We start from the raw sequence: 18,429 nt of genomic DNA, 5'->3' as shown, positions 1-18,429 counted from the left end.
CGAAATTCGAAAATTTTTTTTTCTCCATAGAGTTAACACAGAGATGGCAGCCATTTTGAATTTCAAATACCGGTAAATCTTGGGTTATTTATTTCTCTTGTACCAAAAGTTGCACGGTGACCCCGATTTTTATTCTTGATTTTGAAAGAGAATGGTTGAAAGATTCCTAAGGGAAATTTGGGCAAAAGTTTAAGTCTTTCACTTTCGAGGTACATACTACCTTAAGGAAATAAGATGTAATGACTTTCTATATGATATGTATTTACGTTCAACTTGCTTGGCGCACACCCCCATCCACTAACACAACTTTTAACACAGATAGCCAGAACTTTATATATATATATTACTAGAACCCTTCGGTTTGAGAAAAATAACTGTAAAATACGGAAGTCCATACATTTCCTACCATATTACGTATCAGAACCTATCGACTGGCGTTCAGGATTTATGAAGTTCAGGAGTTGAGTCCTGCTCTCGAGTGGTACGAGCTATGAACTGCAAGACAGAGAAATACACACCGCTGTATGAAGCAAAGACGAACGCTGAACCCAATTACGTGTTCTCAAACCTGCAACAAAAGGACGTCGATCTGTGATTTCAGGACTGCGGCAAGCTACCTGTGTTATAATACTCCCGACCGTTTCTCGCCAAGTATTGATCCCGATTAGGCTATTACGTTCAACAAGATGGAACTGCCTCTTTCGTATTCTGCCTTCCTAGAGAATGGCCCGGGATGCCGTTAATGTCTGAAATTTTTTTCAAAGTCGTTGCCATTTAAAGATTATTAGAAGTGAACCTTAAGCTTTTTCCGTCCGATTATCGATTATAGGATCCCATATGTTACCGTAATGCTAATCAGAACACGAATGTGGGCCGTATTATGTTTGTGAGTGCAATACATGTCGTGTGTGGTGCCGTATTATGTTATAGAAGTAGATGCCGGAATGGTGTTACATTCAAAGTGAAACGTATGTTACAGTGCGCATGCCCCGCCCAATATAACTGCCCATCAATTACTCTTCGGAAAGTGGATTTGTTTTCACCGTCTAGTATTGCAAATGGCCCATTGTGGCAAAAGAACAAATTGACCCTCTTCATGATCAACTATTTGCCATGCAGTCTGTGCCAGGCACTACGCAACGTAGAACTGACATTTTGGCTATTTTCCCCTTTGCTGTTTCCAAACTTGTATGACCCTAGGTGAACTCAGTGGGTTCTCCTAGTCCTTATCGTTATAATGAAAATTGTAGATTATATTTGTGAACCCTGTGAGGTACTGCTATATTAGCAAATTCAGAGCCATTGTTTCAGAAACAAATTGTCCCAATGATACTTGCTGGTGGCCGCTTGTGAGAGTGCGATGAGATAATTACATCAACAATGTTTTCAAGCAAAGACAACGTGAATGTTTCACGAGTGGATCTGCATACCAACTTAAAAGTTTTCCCCAGTTTGTTTTTACTTGAATACACTTCCTCTGGTGTTGGGATGTCTTACATGGGCGTTTTGAATACCAAGAAACGCCCCTTTGACCATATATGGACATATTTAGATTACAGATGACTGTATACCTTTAACAATTATAGAAATTACCGTGACAATGCCTCTACCCAGCAACAACGATCGAACGGACATATCTACTCATTTGCATCTGACAAAAAACAGTATGTCACTAATCGTTTTTGCGGAGGTGTATGGTGTAATTCAGGATACCAGCCCTGAAATATAATTCAGTCAGATATGGGAATCTTCAGCAAAGGTTATGTTTCCTCAAATTAATACTTATTACGCAAGGCAGAGTTCCTTTGACATACTCCATAACAGATGTGGTTCGTTCTTTTTTTGAATCAAAAGTAGATATTCCTTCCATTGGAGTACCAGAGATATCTCTTCTATCATCTTCAGTAGTTGTTAAAACCAAGGCTTAGTTTGACATATCGTCGCAATGATAATTCCGCCTGCCCTAAAACCTTCGATAAGCATCTTCCATTCGTACTGAACATAAAAGTATAGAAATATTCATGTTCCCAGGCAGCTGTGAATGCATCCACGTAAATAGCACGAGGGTCTGACCTCCGTGAGACAAAAATCTCAAATTGAGCATTAAGCCAAGATGCAAATTTAAACGAACTCGTCTTTGACTGACCAAATGGCTGCGATATCTTCTCAGACGCTCTATGTCTAATTTCATTACGTTTCCATAATGAAACTGTCCCGATTGCTTCCATGGTCTGTCTCCATCTTAGATTCACCCTGAACATTTACAGCAGTCAACCTATTATTTTTTCTCATATTTGTTTATTATTATTACTGCATATTCTGTAAGTTATAGTGAGAAGACAAGAAATTGGAAGGGGTTGTGTTCCCATCTTTTTGAAATACATGTGCAGCGTGCAGAAATATGATTCTTTGGATTTGCTACTGCTCACAATGCTCTGATACTCTATGATAAAGTTGAGAGCTCATTAAGTAATCTACAACTTGTGGGGGTTCATTTTGAAGCTCTTGGTGTACGACAAATTTTCACCGTCTTAGTTTTCGAAAATGCAAAATTTCACTGTATAGCGTTAAAGCCCCAAATAGCTGTGAATGTGTAATAAACCGATCTCAAATATCCTCAGTTTTCCAAGAGTTTTCTTTAAATAAGATCCATTAAAGACTGAAAAAGTGTATAATACTGTCAAAAGTGTCCATATTGCAACATTCAGCTATAACGCGCCCTAACACTTTTAAGAAATTTGAAAAATATGAAGATCCAAGTATCCAAAATTAGTTCCAATCGTGTTTTTCATACCAAAGTTTGTTCTTTAAATATGCTAACTGAAGGACGTGTATAGAAGGTATCACTGCTCGCTGATTTGACCATAAACATGTGCCGCACTCATAAAATGACGCCCTCGCGGAAAAGTACAAAAACACAGTATTTTCTGCACATACACATCGTGATCATACCAGAAACAAGCATGATGCCATTTACTTGAATGCACAACACACGATGGCCAACATTTTTGTTGTTGTAATCTTTATTTTCTCTGTCACATGATTAGTTTTTGAAAATGGCGGGAAATCTAAAATGATGTTAAAACGTTTGAATTTACATGCCACTTTCGACACTTATGACAGTATTATACACTTTTTCAGTCTTTAATGGGTCTCATTCAAAGAAAACTCTTGGAAAACTGAGGATATTTTGAGATCGGTTTATTACACATTGTCCAGTGCTACCCGGTCTGTCATGAATGCTCACGGATTTTTGTGAGTTACGTTCTGCAGTAAGGTTTGAGAGAGTCGTTGTCTGTTTCAAAGTGCAGAGAAGTATCCATATGGGCGCCAATTAATTTGAATCCTGGACTCCGAATAAACGAAGTAAAACCGTAGCCATTGTGAGGGCGAGGTTTGCCACCGTTACTGGCGCCAAGGCACTGCATTAGAATCTAACACCTTGTTTTGATTTCAAACTCCAACAGAGCAAAATCATCATTGGTTAATACTTAGAATTACCATGCTCGGCTGATATCATTTGCATTTTCAAAACAGAATGAAACGAAAAAATAAAAACACGGAAGGTAGCACGCGCCAAGAAAGTGAAATACTTAATATTTGTTGGAGCTTTCGTCAAAGAAACTTTCAACAATTCTCTTACCAAATCAAGAACAGAAACAAGGGGTCCCGTGCAAATTATAGCACACCATCCCTGTGTTAACCCTACATATGGGGGAAGTTATATTGTCGATTTTGAAAAAAGGTCAGATAGTAAAATTTAATCTTCAAGAGCTCAAAGCGCTAAAAATGAGCTCCAACCAGTGGTTGACCAGAAAAGCATTGTATAAAATCGTCATCACATAACTTCAAGGAGAAGATACATGTAAGTGATAACGCAGGTGCACCTCATAAACTCCTTGAAGGGAAAGCATGGAAGTGATTCTCTGTCCCAGACCGAGTAGCAGCCATACCAGTCATCCACAATATAAGATAAATGATAAAGCCGCCTGCACCATATTAAATGTTGTTCTGCTTCCGATGAACCGATCTTGTAATCTAGCTCTGTTTAGCACCTAAATAACAGAGAGCAAATAACTTCTAACTGGTTCGTTTCACAAGAGATGTTCTTCAGGGATAAATTAATGAGGTAATATTCGGCATAGTAACAACAATATTTGGTATTCTATCAAACCAAGTCTGAATACTCATTGAACCACCTCATCGAATATTTTATGTTTCATTTTCATAACGATAGCAACTTGTACCATACAAACGCAAAAATACATCAACACTACAAACAAACGAATAATGTGTAGCAAGAGGATTTCGTTGGCTTCCTTTTCTTCATCAGTTCTGGCTGGTGACTTCGAGATTTTGTTTGCGCAGAAAAGATTACTTTCTGACAGTAGGGGACTTCACTTCGGTTGGACACACTGGCTTATGTAGAGTTAAGCGAATAAAAAACGACCGACTCACTCCGGGCGCATCAAAGTGCTCAGCAAGTTTGTGCTTTCGAAATTGAGGTACAACAGCGAAACCCTATGATTACATCGCAAAAAAGATGTTTGCATTATTATCACAAAACTATGATGACCTTTAAGAGGCCGCACTCTGCAGCACGAATGGCAAGTATATTCAACGGCGATGGTACCCTTTAGCAAAAGGTCGTTTTAACCTTTAATGCGTTGTTGTCATAAAGTGTCTGGCGGTAAAGTTTTGTAAAGCCGATGATACTTTCTTGTAAACAGTGACCTGTAACTCTTAAGAACTATATAGTAGCCAGCCGTCTGGCATCCGACAAACACAGAGGGTGATCTACATCTCCATGGGTACAGGTCGGTTTATTCCCCGGGAATTAAGGCCCTGTGCGTAATGGCTTTCTCATTAATGGATGTTACAGTAGTGTTTTGATTTTAAATTGCACCGCATGCAATTAATGTCAAAGGATTTTTTTAAAAGGCGGAATGTGAGGTACACTGTTTGTGATCCTCTGTAGAAACCACATTTGGAACCTATGCGTTGGCTATTGTGAGCTCCCAAAGGCATTACTACTGATACATGCTATATACATCCTGCATTGTTCTGAACTAGCAATAGAAAACATTACATGCGCTGTCAGTTATGTCTTGCAGTGACGCACACTTTAACTAAATAATGGCATCGCATGTAATAAAGTTTGATGACGGGCCGGGTAGATAGTTCGCTTCAAGCGTTACACCAGCAAACGAAAGATAATTATTGTTCCTATTTCACGAGATAAATCATAGATATGACTTTGTAGAAAATAAACATCATGCCTTATAAAGAAAGCCACGTCGACGTCGCGCAAAGCATAATGGATAAAATGCCAAGAAAGTGCCCAAAAGACATCTCTTATGCAAAGCGTTTAATAAACTACGATATACCAAACGGGTGTCAGCCATGTTCGATAAATCATCTGAAAAGATTTTATGCCATCTTTATCTCGACGGGAGGTTACCCATGGATATGACTTAACAATCATACATGTGCATTAGAATGAGAAACAGTGAACAGTGATACCATTTTCGCTTTCAGCTGATTTGTCAACACTAAATACTTCCGTGATGAGTACATTTTCGTTCTGGTGATTCTGCTGTGCCTGCTTCTTGACATACTTTGATTTGATTCTGTCATGCTTGGTTCTTGACAAACGGCGTCGTTCGAGTCATGACGCTTTATCGGCCAGTCATTGAACAACTTCAAGGAAAGGGTAAATGATTAATCGGATACACTTGATCAACTCCTTTAAGTTAAAGCATGGAAGTGATTCTCTGTCACAGACCTTGTAGCAGCCATACAAGTTCATCCACAATATAAGATAAATGATAAAGCCGCCTGCACCATATTAAACCATGGTCCCTCCACAAAACGGTGTTCTGTGTCGGATGAACCGATCTTGTAATCTGACCCTCTTTAGCGCCTAAATAACAGAGGGCAAATAACTTCTAACTGGCTCGTTTCACAAGAGATGTTCTTCAGGAAAAATTATGAGGTAATATGCGGCATGGTATACTAGGTATTCTATCAAACCAAGTCTGAATACTCATTGAACCACCTCATCGAATTATGTCGCATCGTCGCTACATCCAGTCTAACACGAATACATTTACATGAAGCGTCGAGTCAGCAAAGCTAGGTATGGCTTCAACATTAATTAGTCACATGCACAATATGCACTGTAAGTTGTTTCTTGCAATGACGCACACTGGATAATGGCATCGCGTGTAATAAAGTTTTGGTGACCGGGTGGAGAGAAAGGTCGTTTTAAGCATTACACCACAAAACGAAAGACATTATTACTATTCCATGAGATACATCACTGATACGACTGGAGAGAAAATAAATATTATACCTCATAAATAGAGTCACAACGCAAAGCATATGGATAAAATGCAACAAAAGTAATATATGTATATATATATATATATATTAATATATATATATATATATATATATATATATATATATATATATATATATATATATATATAAAGTAAGCTGTTGTCCTCTTAATGCGTTCTTGCATATTCTGCAGACGTTACAAACGTAACGTCACTGTTGTTCATAGTGTAAAGGCACTAACTCTTATACTCTTTTGTTTATGTTTAAGTGTATGACTACATGTATCTACAGGACATAGAATTGGTTGAGATAAGCTATGGGGAGTTTAGAAGTCTCCAAATGATAGTTTAACCAACAGTTTTTGCGATAAAAATTAAACTAATATAGAGGTAGAGTTTGCCATGGGAACTGTTTTTGGACTCTAAACCTTTTACATTATTTTTGTGATGTGCTGCCGCTTGAAGTCTTCGATGGAGGTGACAGTTTTACCATCTTGTCTTCTGTGAAAAATCCCCAAAAATTATTTTTTCTCCACAGAATTAACATATATTTTTACAGTTTTGGTCATTTGCTGGGCCGACTTGCAGCGATTTCGAAGCTGTTATCCTATTGGTTGGCTGAATCTTACCAATATAATTAAAACAATACAAATAAACTCCCTATGCTGTGAATAGTGACAATCGACCAATCAGATATAACCTTGCAAACACGCTGCGAGTCAGCCGCATTTGCTCCGTAATCCTAAACACTGCACAATGGCTCCCGATGGTAATGTTGGTCTTAAAACAGAATGGTATCGAGTTCCATGGAAGGAAATTCGCTTAGATTCTCCTTCTGCCACTAAAGATGTACTTTTTCATAAACCCGGATTATTTTATTGAAAGCCCAATGACTCTAAACTATCGTTTTACATCGCATTTAGATCCAAGCATACCGTAACTTTTTTTCAATCATAGCTCATAAAAATCAAGCAAACCCTATTTCACTCTAGTGTTCTGTTTTGATGGCCATTTGGACGTTAAATTATTTTTCGCCTTCAATTCTTACACAATCCTTTGTTTTGCTATCGACCACTCGCTGAATGTCATCTTGATAATTCAAGTCTAAAGCCTTTTTAGGGCGGAAGACAAGAACACAAGTCTCAGAGATGGAAAATGCGCCCTCTAAGCTCAGAGTGCCACAAGAAAGCAACTCGTGCAAACAGTCGAATGTAGTGGTGCGTATTTGAACAGACTTTATGGACATTTTAACATTCGCTTGTGTATCATTATCGTTTACAGAATAAAAAAATGATGAAAAATATCGTGAAACGTTTCAGTTAGTACGTAGATTGATGACAGGGTATGACTTACCAAATAGATGATAGGCTATCAGATAATCTTGACCATGGTGCCTATGCAACCATGAGTAATAAATCTTAGACTCAATGGAGATATATGCCATGACATGATTTCTGGGAAGAGATTGGCTCAGTGTTGGATAGGTTCTCTAGTGATTTGCCGTCAGCAGTAAACGTCTCTTTACTTGCTCTGAAGCCGACCCAGCAGTGCACTGAGGGCCATGTTGCGAAGCTACCTTCAATTAAATTATCATAGTTGTAGGGGATTTCTTCCGTTATTTATACTATCATCATCATCATCATCAACATCACCCTCATCATCATCATCATCATCATCATCATCATCATCATCATCATCATCATCATCATCATCATCATCATCATCATCATCATCATCATCATCATCATTTTGTTTTCATATTTAAGCTTAAAGTAGTGTGTTACAATTCAAATTCCGCAGAATGCATTGCCAAGAAGGAGCTAGGAATATAGCCATGCGATAGTCGAGCCTAGACCTGTTAACTCATATGTACATTGCATTATCAAAAGCTATTATGGGCTGCTGTCCAATAAATGATACATGTACTTTTGTGGGGAGAAAATAGTAACTGTGACTGTAAAAAATCTCACAAAGCTAGGATATTACATCTGGAATTCATGTGTGGAATATGACCAGGTCTGAGAAAGCAGTCGGCAGACGAAGTCGTCTTATACTATAAATGACTAATGTATTGCCCCATACTTCTAAGCCATATGTTACATTGGGTTAAATAAATGATACATAAAGCAAAGTGGGGATACTTTGTGGTACAACGTGTCTTAATCTTAATAATATTCCAGCCTTCTTTCTTATCATTGTGTTTACCTCTGAAATGTGTGGTTTCCATGTAAGGTGCTCATCAATAATTACCCCGACAAATGACGCTTGGTGACTCTTAACTAGATGTTGATTTTTCACACAAAGATCACCATATAAATATATTGCTCTACGTTTTTGATGGAAAAATACATAATTTGCATTGTCTTATTTATGTTTACGGTGAGCTTATTAGCGTCACACCAACGTGTTACATTTCTCAAGCGATTTTCTACTGGTGAAAGATCAATTCAGTTAATGTTATTAGAATATGTATGAAAAAGGTTCGAGTCGTCTGCAAATAGACGAAAGTCGAAGTAATCGCTTGAATTGTGAAGATCATTAATGTAAAGAGTGTCGGACCCCTGAGGGACCCTACATGTGACAGGCAATTGAAGAGAATTAATACAATCTACAGACACATACTGATATCTCCGATTCAGATAGACTAAGTCTGCAAACCATAGTAAAGGATTTCCTCTCACGCCATAATGTAAGAGCTTTGCTAAGAGGATTTTGTGGTCAATGGTATCAAAAGCCTTGGAAAAATCTAAGAAGATTACTATTGTACTATCAATTTGTGACGTCAGGTAACACAGCAAATTTATAATGACAACTGCACTATAGTTCTTACAAAATCCATATTGATGCTTACAAAAAAAGTCATGCTTGTTAAAATAATTTACTAGCCGAAAATTGACAGCCTTGTGGGGCGATAGTTTGCAGGATTCTCCTTTAGACCTTTTATTAAAGTGGGTACTACTCTAGCCACTTTAAGAGCATTTACAATTTGCAAAAGAAAGATTAAAGTGGAGCTGCAATATATTCGGCAGCATTGACTAAGAGCTTTGCCGAAATGCTGTCATACCCAGGGTTTTCTTTGCATATCTAAACCATCTTAAAAGATTGAGAACTTCAGGATCAGTTTTTCGATGGAGAAATAGAGGGCTGTGAAAGAAAATCCATACTTATATCAAATAACAGAAATTATATTGGAATAAGCTTTTAGAGGCGTTTCATCTTCTTTTCCATTTCCGTTTTTGACCGGTTATTTTTATAGAAATTAGTTGAATATGCCGGTGTACCCAGTGTTTTTCTGTTACTCATAGCGTATATTGCATAGAACGCAGGCCGCAGATACGTGATGTGTAAGAGGGTACAACCACCTTCAGCCAAACTGATATTGCAGCCAAATTATTTACGCAAGCATTAACGTGCTGAAGTTCCATATCTGTGTCTGTCACACGCGCTCAGGTGAATACTAACCTTAAAGTTATAGTTTGATTCGATTCTTTCCCGATTTCGTCCGTGGGGCCGTAGTTTCATTTAATCCAAACAGTCGTGTCGAGCGGCATTGCAGATGTAACATTTGATGTATTTTATATCAATTGTTTTCCTACATATAAAATTATTTTTCTACATGTAAAAGTATTATCTCTTTCCACTAATAAATATCTAAAATGCCCATCTTCAAACTTGCTGACAAAACCTGTGTGTCTAGTAGCTGTCTAGTCTTTGACGATTGGATTTTAGTCGAAACTACATTAATAAACACTCGCAACATGGCACATTCACTGTCTTGCTGGCAAGGCCGATATGTGCACTGTATGTATTTTTGAACACAGTTAATGGAGAAGAATAAATTAGCATTAAAGCTTATTACTCTGTAGAACGAATATACTGTCCTGAAAATAATGTCAAAAGTTACACTGCTATTTGTGCTTTTGACAGCAGAGCACAGCGTCATGATAAGTTGAAGTTTTAAGAATCATGTTCTGACGGCGACTAAGACGGTGACTTGATTTGTGTCAGTGGGTTGTTTACACCTCACTTACTGAATGGCATATGTAAGTATGGCAGTGTGGACGCCTGCATGGCTTTTCGCTAATCGTCTTCATTTTGTCCGATGTCATCACCAGATCCCCCCCCGGGATTTCTGTCTTCGAAATTTGTCTCCGACACGGGTGAAATGTATTCGTTCGGTTTATCATTGTTACCTTGTTTCACGCAATCGGTTGGAGGATTGTCTACCGCCCTCTATAGGTAGGTACCAGTGTAGTCCTCGATGTAGATACCTCGATGTAGTCCGTTAATTCTGACATATATCTCTGATATATTAAAATACTGTTGTGCCTGAAGGGCGCACTGAAAAATATCAAACATCCAGATATCTCTGGTATATATGTCTGGTGTATGAAATTAATGAGGCTCAAGGCAGTGCTGAGAAATATGTCTGGTATTTTAAAGTAGCGTGTCCGAAGGGCTCGCCGCAAATTACAAAACATACAGATATCGCTGATATATATGTCTGATATATTAAAGTCACGCGCCTGAAGGGCACACGGAAAAATATGTCACGCATACCTACCTACACACACACATACATACATACATACATACATACATACATACATACATACATACATACATACATACATACATACATACATACATACATACATACATACATACATACATACATACATACATACATACATACATACATACATACATACATACATGCATGCATGCATGCATGCATGCATGCATGCAGGCAGGCAGGCAGGCAGGCATGCATGCATGCAGACATGCATGCATACATACAGACAGACAGACAGACAGACAGACAGACAGACAGACAGACAGACAGACAGACAGACAGAGCTTGTTTCACAATGATGAAATGCATTCTCTTGACGTCACGGTGAACTGCTCGTGATGTTGTTGAATTTGAACCATAAATTCGTTCCCGATTGTAACACAGGGCACAGCAGTCAGTCCCCTGGGGTGGGGTTCATTTTACAACGGTTTATTTTATTTTATTCATTTCGACTGTGATATTTCAAAAAAAGATTTCAACTCCAAACCGTCTGACTACTTTCTTTATTACCTAAAAAGTCCTTATCTTCTCACCAACCTATGTACATACTACATGTACTTTAATTGTTCCGTAAACATAGCTAACTTGCAAATCGGCTGTCCGTATAAGCGGATTAATTTATTGAGTCAACACCAAAGCCGTCCCACACGTAAGTAAAATAATTTTAAAACTGAAAATTGAAATTAAAAAAGTCCAATATGCTTCATTCGCAATTCTTACTCTTAACTTTAAATTGTAATGTAATGTAATTTACCATCATGGCATATCATCATAATTAATAAGTCTACACTTTCTCCATGCGCACATTACATTGCCTTACATCCTTGTACACGTTATTATTTCATTCTATTTGCATAGTCATGGAACACGATGATCATAGTACGCATGCTCTGGTCATAAATTGTTAGAATATACACCACGAACGAGTCGTATGACGCAAAATTAGAAATTTTCAAAGTATTGTGGAATAAAGAACACTGACAGCCGGACGCATACATACTTTTACGTCCATATATATATATATATATATATATATATATATATATATATATATATATATATATATATATATATATATATATATATTAATAATTTTATTGCGTATATATATGAATAATTTTATTGCGTATATATATATATATATATATATATAATATATATATATATATATATATATAATATATATATATACACGCAATAAAATTATTCAATTTTTTAGCAAATGAAAAACGCAATTACACAAATTTCAAATCGGTCAGGCCATTAAAACACAAATCTTTCTGAGTCATTTTGAGGAACACTGGCTGTGGAACACTGTGCTTTGCAATATTCTATTATCTATGCAGTGTCTGAGTTATCATGTGTCCTACACACCAGAGTGCTCGTTAGACTCATTATTATCACTACGCTGCACGCTATTCTATTTAATCTCTAATCCACCCTGTTATGGTCAGTTTACCTACCTACTCAGCTGATGCCAATCACACACTCACGCTCATGCCCTCCCTTCGTGCGATTGCCTTTATTGCCAATCAAGTAAAAAAAAATCTTAGCAGATCATTTTCCCAGCTCGCTGACCACGAAACTGGAGAAATCGTCAGCCTGCCGCCAAGAATGCGCTCGAGAACACTTTCTTGTGAAAAGCTTTGCTCTCCACATGGCGTCGCGATGACCATATACAGATTATGCGTTGGTACCTCTTGTCGCCCATTACTGTGATTGGCCACGGTAGATAAATAAATTGGTCGATCACATGTATCAAATGGATTTATTCATGATGTACAATAAAGAAAAATCAATAAATCATGAGGTAATTGGATATATTTCATTTTATAATCAAATGACACAGCAGCGTATGCACAGCTCACCGCTGAGAAATCCAATAACCATCTCTTGCGCTTACCGCATGCGCATGTATTACGTAATCATCGTTTTTCTTCTCACCTGAACTTGAAGGCCATGTAATGTGTACGCGAACGACAATCAAAACCGTCTCTCCACGATTTCACACAGCGACGAAGGGTTCTATCTGGCCAGCATACCATCCCTAGATCAGGTAAGATATGTAGAATTGTACAACATCTTAATATAAGCGTTTTAAGCTCGCCGTCGACTCTCATAGTGGACATATGGACGAAGGTAGGTATTTCTTCCGGCTTTCAGAGCACAGAGCTTCAACACAAAGCCAGTGTGGCTAAGCATTAATACATGCTCCGTGAACTGCGTCATGACATTCGGAATTGACTTCGTAAGCAGGGCAGTAAGCAGGGCAGAAAGTCTGTTTCAATGTATATGATACAGTGTGTAGCCCACTTCTGCACTACACTCCAGTAACTCGGACAACGACAATGAACATGGAGTTAGCCTTCATACAATACAAGGAGGAAGGAAGGGAAACAATGGCCCATAGTCATGTTATCACAGTCCCTCTATCATAGAGGGACTGTGATGTTATCGAGAATCTGAAATCGATAAGTGTTGAAATGTTCAGACAACAGAAATTGAAGTCACGCCCTGTATATTTCGACATTCCAAACGTGCAGCGATTCGGAGTTAGGGATAGCGAACCCCTTGTTTGTGAAGGGCGACGCCTCGTGGATTTCCTGTCAGAATTTCAGAGCAGCACTGCAACCTATTGTCGTTACGTAACACTGTAAGGTCAGAACAAAGGATCGCTTTTCGTGGACTTGCAATGACAAAGGGCCCGTCAAACAGGGTTTAGACCTTCGTGTTTGTCAGACGGCGAGAGTAAAGGTTCTATGCCATCACTGCACTTCAGCACTGACCTCAGATTGGAACGTAGACGCCATGTTTCGATGATTTGATTATGAATATTCAGAATATTGTTGTCTATCGACTCAAGGAGGTAAAACCATGGACGTACTAGTACGCCCATGTTAAAACTTATACAGTGTTTACCATAAAAATTCATCATTAGAATATTGACCCAACGGTTTATGCTTAAAGGTGCAGTCCTCAATCCTTGTTCTCGTATCAGTGACTGTTGACAATTACTGTTTATGTGAATTTTAGAGCTTTGTTCTCCCTTGAAAGTTGTGCACAGTTAATCTATTTGCTCTGAGATAAAGCCATAGACCCTCCAAAAACTACGATAAAGCTGATGAAAACATCCCAAACATACCATAGACCATGGATGTAACATCCATGCATAGACATTGTCACAAGGGAGAAATTACGTCCATGTTTTAAGCATGGCGCTCCGTTTCTCACTCGTATACAGAAGCTTGAAGTCAATGGTATCGGGAGATTATGCGCTTTTTGTCTAACTTCTCTGGTCTGTAGTTGTTCATTGCTGGATAGGAAGAGGCCCAGATCAGGTCTAAAGCGAGATTTCAGTTAATTCTAAATTTAGACATAGTGAAGGAGTCTAAACCATCGTGATGGAGGGACTTAAGACGCGATCTTGTCTATACTTGCACAAAGATTGGCCATGGCAAGGTAACACTGCATGAAAATAACAAACCGTAATAGACATCTAAGGACAGGAACATGAATATTATGCACTGTGCGTCCTTGACTGCCGATCGGCGACTTTCCACAATAAATGCTTTGCAATCGTGCAAATCGTCTACCTCATGTATCGCTACTGGCTCACAGGGAGTTCATTTGAATAATTGTATGGTAAAAATGTGAATCACTTTACGGTGATATCAGAATCCTCGATCCTCGACAACTCTGCTCGGGAAAAAAGATAACACTTAGCTTTCAACCTAGGCAACAAAAGAACTGTCGCAGTGCAAACAAAGGCCATTATTTCTCTTTCATACTGGCTATTGTCTGCTCAGACATGGATGTACCCTCTTGCGATAAATCCATGGCTTAATGACGCGTAATACGGAAAATAACACATCACTTTGTCGTGGCATCAATACGTCACAACGTTGTCTACTGTATATTCGCTAAACTTATATTTTATTTTGAATGCATGCTTCGTTTAAACATTTAGTGCTATATAGAATGTTGGTAAATTCCGCGAAGCCAGCTTTAGTAGTTCTTCGTTCTCAATAGTCAACCTTTCATTCCAAAATCATACTCAAGTCAATTGGAAGACGATCAATCTCAACTCTCCCATCTCCTCCCGACTCTCTCTCTCTCTCTCCTCCTCCTCTCTCTCTCTCCTCTCTCTCTCTCTCTCCCACTCTCCTCTCACTCTCTCTCTCTCTCTCTCTCTCTTGTCCTGTTGACACGATAGCTGTTCACCACGATAAAACCTATAAAATGTAAATTATTGCCATCCATAATAACGATATAACTACGTCATAAACACCTATCAAAACATAGGCTTGGCGCAATCCTGTTCTGATCGCTGACAGGTGCCACTGTGTCCACTGTTACAGAAACAGACGGTTTTAGTGTGCTTTCGTTTTGTCCTTGATGTTTCCGAGTTACAACATGATCGTCATGGAATCCCTTGATAATCGAACTATTCAACACAACATTCGTTGGTCTGAAGGAGCGACTGGTTCCAGGACACCGACGAAGTGTGCGGTGCATGTAGCACGTCACATGTTTACCGCCGTTTGCATCAGTTGGTTCACTGATCAAATTTACATCTGTACTCCCCATAAGTACATTGTTTGTCCTGACTTAGTCTATTTTGATAAATTTATACTCAAGTTGTGATTAACTCACATATCAAGCCATCCCATCATCTGAAATGTTAGTCAGCAGTCACATGGCACAAGATCACCAATTGACTTCCGGGTTCGATAGTTCGGAAGAAAAATAGTGCAGACCTTGAAGTTTTGATATCTGCATGGATGCTTGTTTAGTTTGAACTTTAACGTCAAGAATTTTTGTGAAGATATTTTTTTGCCTGAATCAAAATGCAGACTGTTGTGAATAATGGCTGAAGCATTTGGTGGTAATATGAGGAGTTCTAGGGCTAATAGAAATCATAACAATAAGCCTGAATTTTGTCAAAAACACGACTGAGGGCGCTATTTTCATGGCTATCTCAAAATTTCCGTGGACTTGCCCACCCGCAAAATTAATCAGTAGTCAAGCCGACATTGACCTAACACCTGTTAAGAGGATTCGTGCCGCTGAATGTTTAAAAATAGGAAAATTGAGCTCAATGCTACTGTGGTGGCCTATGGGAAATTAATTAGTGGTCTTGTGCCACATGTCAATCAAAAATGTAAATATGCATGTATATTTAGACTTTAATATTTTACATTTCTTGTGTTATTATGAGCGCAATAGTTTAACCCTTTTCCTGCCAAGTCCATATTTCATCACCAGGTCAAGATGGTTAAAATTAATGAAACACAACATATTCCATATTTTAACATAATATTGAATATATTTGAAGGCTGTTGAAAACATAAATACTGTACACTTGTTTTTTGGACTAAAGATGCTATAACGGACCAAGCCAAGCAGGGGAAAATACTTCATGTTTTGGCTCAATACCACTTTTTACTAACTTGGCTGATGGGGAAGTGATACTGTCTGGCAGGAAAGGGTTAAGAAAAGAAAATTCAATCTAATAAGAAAGGAAAACAGAGAGTCATGCATGAATCGAATCTTTTCCCTGAATCCCAAAACTCAAGCTGCGAATAAAAAGATCCGAAGATGACATTCGTACTTTCATTTTAAATGGAAAATCCGGTTGCTACGAGCTACGTGGACGAAACGAGACGGACGATAAAATGGCAAGCACCTGCTTCGTGGGGATTTACGTCTGATAATGAACGGGAAATTGGTCGACCTTTTAGATTGATAGCAACGGCCGCTGTTTGTAGATATTTGTAGAACTAAACAGGAAAAAAAGCAACGTGTGCACTCCTTGACGTGCCTTGATTGAATTAGGGAGAGTAGAACCTTTTTATGTTTTGACACACCGAAAGAAATTTTAGGGTCGACAATAGCGTTTTCAAATAATCCAGTTGCAATAGGATGTAATCATCACCGTGCGCCCCCAGCGACGAAACAAGCAGATTAATTGGGTCATCGGCCTCTCCTCGAGGAACCGATTTCAGTCCGTTTACGTTCACATAATATTTGGTTAGGGTAAAGACGGAAACCGATTTACAGTCATCACTTGCTGTGTGATCTTAGAGCTCCATAAGCTGTATCTTTTGGCTATTTTTTCAGAACTTTTGTTTCGTGGTTCCCCTACACTTTCTGCATTGAATCCTTAGTAAACTGTCAAGTATTTTAGCATATCAACAGAACCTATATGAGTATAATCTCCATTGTTATTGTTGAAAATTGTATTCAAGTCCTGACTAGAATTCATTTGTAAACAATAAACAATGATCACTACACACATACAAGCTGTGTTGACAAAAAGAATCACTCGAAATTTCAGCATGACAAACTGATTAGGGTCAGACACGGTAGTTGATATACAGAAGCAGAATACTGAAAAACTTGCCACAAATTACAGCTTATGTCCCTTTAAATTCGTTTTACTCCTCAAAGCGGACACAAACCAAAGTTTCATTAACGTTCCAGTGATGTACAGCGTTGTGACATGGTTCTACAAAATATTCAGCGAGACAACACTGATGACAAACAAATTTGTGAAAGATGCCATCATGACTGTTGTCATGGAAACATGTCAGAGTTCAATACGCTGTAATCGCCTCAAGCTCAGATAATTTGGAGATGTCAATGATAAATAAATGAATAAATAAGTGCATAAATACATACATACATACATACATACATACATACATACATACATACATACATACATACATACATACATACATACATACATACATACATACATACATACATACATACATACATACATACATACATACATACATACATACATACATACATACATACATACATACATACATACATACATACATACATACATACATACATACATACATACATACATACATACATACATACATACATATATTCTCATAATCATGTTTTTTACTTACGGTTTTTACCGTTTGATACAGACTGAGTAGATAAATTGTTACAAACGTGACGAGTAGGAGACCCCGAACGATGTAAGAGAGTATATTACATGAAGATTGAAAAATTACCTGGGGTATAAACGAAAACAAAAATTACAAAACAGATCACTCGTTACCACATTACGTTAACATCACAGCAACACTACCCATTGGTGAATTCCGCATTATTTTAAGGTTCAGTGAAATTCTTACTTCAAGTTGAAAAAAATTCAATAAAGTTAGCAGTGTTAGGGTTTTTATTTGATAATAAGCCTGAAAATAATTTAAGCTTGCATCCTTTAGAAGTTACTTTGCCAGAATATAGTGCATCCTACCTTTATTTGGTCACACAGAGAACAATGATTACGTACATCCGATAATCATAGAAGGAATCTCAAGATCATGCAGTTTGCAGCTCTTGTAATACTTATCAGTCACAAAATATAAACACTACTTGTTTCATACTTTATAGTGAAAGATATATCAAACAGCTGTGAGGTCAAAACTCGGATGAAAATATTCCAGTCGCGGCTACCCTGCTGTTAGGTTATAGTATCAT

The 18,429-nt window shown here is 38.0% G+C and overlaps 1 protein-coding gene across 1 annotated transcript in view; it reads left to right on the top strand.

Annotated features, from left to right (window-relative positions):
* Positions 1-12,823: 12,823 nt before the first annotated feature.
* LOC139125348 (uncharacterized) overlaps positions 12,824-18,429 on the top strand; it is a 20,295-nt gene continuing 14,689 nt past the window's right edge. Inside the window, exon 1 of the mRNA XM_070691440.1 lies at positions 12,824-12,976. The gene's annotated coding sequence lies outside the window, so the exon portion shown is untranslated. The remainder of the gene's footprint in view (positions 12,977-18,429) is intronic.

The sequence above is a fragment of the Ptychodera flava genome, assembly GCF_041260155.1.
Source record: "Ptychodera flava strain L36383 chromosome 3 unlocalized genomic scaffold, AS_Pfla_20210202 Scaffold_25__1_contigs__length_14229661_pilon, whole genome shotgun sequence".
NCBI classification, from domain to species: domain Eukaryota; kingdom Metazoa; phylum Hemichordata; class Enteropneusta; family Ptychoderidae; genus Ptychodera; species Ptychodera flava.
The sequence above is the reverse complement of the archived record's forward strand: the minus strand, read 5'-3'. Positions and strand labels throughout refer to the sequence as shown.